The sequence below is a fragment of the Palaemon carinicauda genome, chromosome 19, assembly GCF_036898095.1.
Source record: "Palaemon carinicauda isolate YSFRI2023 chromosome 19, ASM3689809v2, whole genome shotgun sequence".
NCBI lineage: Eukaryota > Metazoa > Arthropoda > Malacostraca > Decapoda > Palaemonidae > Palaemon > Palaemon carinicauda.
In genome coordinates, this window is record NC_090743.1 from 103879200 (window position 1) to 103883143 (window position 3944).

The following is a 3944-nucleotide window of genomic DNA, read 5'->3' on the forward strand; positions in this document are numbered from 1 at the left end:
AATAAGGAAAACAAGAAACAAAGGGTTTGTACAAATATCGGAAAGAAACTTGAATTGTCTTTCGAAGCCAAGGCGTGAATGTGGAAAGAAATTATTGAACGAATATTTTTTTTAAAATTTCGAAAATGTTTTTGAATTAACCCAAAGTATTTTCTGATATCGCATCTTACATGCTGGCACGTTGTCCGGCAAAATCTTAAGAATCAATGGAGATACAGCCATTTAAAGTATAGTGCCCTTTAATTAAAAGTCTGAGCCCGCGTGAGTACCGTAGTGGACTATCAAATTATAACTATTATCAACATATTGAATTACACAAGACAAATGAACAGAAAGAAGAAAAGAGAAAAGAACAAATAGAAACTAGTCTTATTATACTGAATTTCTGAAGATGTAAAACCTTTCAAAATCGGATGTGACATTGGCCCGGTTGATATGATCTCAGCCGGCTGCTCTAGACCGAGGCAGGGATATCCTGCGATATATTCTGATAGAATTTCGGCTGATTAAATTGAACAACCCTGCTCTAGGCCTTGAGGCTCGGGACAGGGAATCCCGGTGGCTGAGTTAAATACATTTCGAGATGAATGAATGGAGAGATGAAGTGCTTTAGTCTGAGTTTTCAAAGACTGACTCTCTCTCTCTCTCTCTCTCTCTCTCTCTCTCTCTCTCTCTCTCTCTCTCTCTCTCTCTCTCTCTCTCTCTCTCTCTCTCTCTACACACACACACATACATATGTATATATATATATATATATATATATATATATATATATATATATATATATATATATGTTAAAACTCACAACTGATTATTCGAAATAATCTTTTCACACTCTTTGACTGATGGAACAACACCGACTAGTTAATGTATGACATCCTTATTCATCACTTTCAATAACGTCACTGTACTCAATTCCACAGGTTTCAATGCCTTCCATTTAGCGGATGACAAAGATGACCGGAAATTGTGATGGAGAAAGAGGGAGACAGAGAGAAGGGAAGAAGGAAGAGGGGGTGAAGGAGAAAGAGGGAGATTCATACTTGAATGTGGCAACAATTCTATATGAGAACTCTAAAAAGATGGAGAAAAATATAATTCGCAAAGAAATAAGTAAAAATCAAATAGAAAATAATTTTTCATCATTATACAATTCGTACCATTCTGGATTATTGGTAATAAAAACAAAAGAACAAACAAGTGTTTAAAATAGGAACTTTAAAAAAATGAGTTTTATGACGATATAAAACTTATAAAAAGCTGCGAGATTTTCTTCAGGAATGGAGAGAGAGAGAGAGAGAGAGAGAGAGAGAGAGAGAGAGAGAGAGAGAGAGAGAGAGAGAGAGAGAGAGAGAGAGAGAGAGTGTATTCTCCCACTCTATAATGCATCGATTCAAGGCTTCATTGTTACAATACTTCTCCACGTTCCCTTTAACGCAATTTGAGTAATGTCTTTCCCTCTAATTCGTTCCATTATCTCAATTCAATGTTAAATTTCCCCTTTTCCTTTCTGTACCAAACTACAATTTTGTTATCCCATTTGGACAATTTCGTAGCTCTTCATATCCTTCATTATAATTTCTGATCTGTAATTCCTTTTGTGTAAAACCAATAAAATTCTCTCATTGTTTTAACTGTCTCCTGTTGTACATCTTTTTGATGCTGCTTATTTCAGCGTTCAAGTTCTTAGGTATTCTGCTTATTAGATTTGACAACATTTTCTATAGAAGAAAGGTTACCTTCCTTAGGGGATTATTCTACGAAAGATCTTTCATTAAATATTATACCACACTTAACTGAAGCACTACAATTTAACAACCCATATTTTCGTGATATATTTCGACCACTGACTCACTTCCAGATCTGCCTTTTGCACTTTAAAGTGTTTGAGGTGTCAACAGGATGAGGTTAGCTCGGATTTTGTTGGGACCATATTGTTGTTTGTGTCATTTCTTCTTTATTTCTTTCCCAATGTTCCCTGATGGGACTCTTGAACTAATAACATCGAAATAATATGTATATATATATATATATATATATATATATATATATATATATGTATGTGTGTGTGTGTGTATATGAATATATGTATATTAAATATATATACATATATATATATATATATATATATATATATATATATATATAAATATATATATATATATATATATATATATATATATATATATATATATAGAGAGAGAGAGAGAGAGAGAGAGAGAGAGGAGAGAGAGAGAGAGAGAGAGAGAGAGAGAGAGAGAGAGAGAGAGAAGCATTATCATGTATCAACTGGATAGAAAATACCCATTACTAGTAATGTTTTTCTAACTGCACAATTTACTATTTTTTTTTTTATCCCTTCTCTTCTCTCCCTACTTTCCCTAAGAGATGAATCTACTCAATTCAGACCCAAAAACTTTCAAGTAATTTTCCTGAATTCAGAGAAATGAAAAATCGACTTCAAAAACTCCCAAAATGAAATGTTCCTAAATTTTGGAGAAAGGAGAAAAAGGGACGAAATAAATAGGAGGAAAGCTACAAAAGGAGAATGGGAAAAGGAGGAAATGAGAAAGGAGAAAGAAAAGGAGACACGGGGCAAAATTAAAAAGGAGAAAAAGAGAATGGGAAAATGACGAAAGGGGAAAAAGAGAATGGGAAGAAATTACTAAAGGAGAAAGGGGATGAAACGAGAAAAGGGACGAGAGAGAAAAATGACGAAAGGAGAAAGGAAAAAAAAAAAGACGAAAGAAGAAATAAGAAAGGGCGAAAAAAAGACGAAAGGAGAAAGAAGAAAGAAGAGACGGGGAGACAGAAGAGAGGAGAAATATGGCGAAATGAAAAAAGGAGAAAAAGAGAATGCGAAAAATGACGAAGGGAGAAAAAGAGAACGGGGAAAGATTAATAAAGGAGAAAGGGGATGAAAGGAGAAAGGCGAAAAGGGACGAAAAAGCAAAATGACGAAAAGAGAAAAGGGAAAAAAAGAGGAAAGAAGAAATGAGAAGAGGGACGAAAAAGAAATAAAACACGAAAGGAGAAAGGAGATAGGGGCGAAATGAAAAGGAGAAAAGGTACAAAAGGAGAATGGGGAAAAAAGGACGGAATGAGAAAGGGAAAAAAAAAGATACGAAAGGAGAAAGAAGAAATGAGAAACGGGGCGAAATGAAAAAAGGAAAAAAGGGAATGGGAAAAATGACAAAGAGAGAAATAGAGAATTGAAAAAATACTAAAGGAGAAAAGGGAAGAAAGGAGAAAGGAAAAAGAAAGACGAAAGGAGATATGAGAAAAAGGGACGAAAAGAGAAAAAAAAGTTGAAAGGAGAAATGAGAAAAAGGGACGAAAAAAAAGACGAAAGGAGAAATGAGAAAAAGGGGCGAAAAAAAAAAAACGAAAGGAGAAATGAGAAAAAGGGACGAAAAAAAAAGACGAAAGGAGAAATGAGAAAAAGGGACGAAAAGAGCAAAAAGAAGACTAAAGGAGAAAAGAGAAAAAGGGCAAAATGAAGAGGAGAAAAGGCGCAAAAGGAGAATGGGGAAAAAAGGACGAAATGAGAAAGGGAAAAAAAAGAGACGAAAGGAGAAAGAAGAAATGAGAAAAAGGGCGAAATGAAAAAAAGGAAAAAAGGGAATGGGAAAAAGGACGATGGGAGAAATAGAGAATTGAAAAAATACTAAAGGAGAAAAGGGTAAAAAGGAGAAAGGAAAAAGAAAGACGAAAGGAGAAATGAGAAAAAGGTACCAAAAAAGAAAAAAAAACGAAAGGAGAAATGAGAAAAAAGGACGGAAAAAAAGAAAAAAAGACGAAAGGAGAAATGAGAAAAAGGGACGAAGAGAAAAAAAAGACGAAAGGAGCAATGAGAAAAAGGGACGAAAAGAGAAAAAAAGACGAAAGGAGAAATGAGAAAAAGGACGAAAAGAGAAAAAAAGACGAAAGGAGAAATAAGAAAA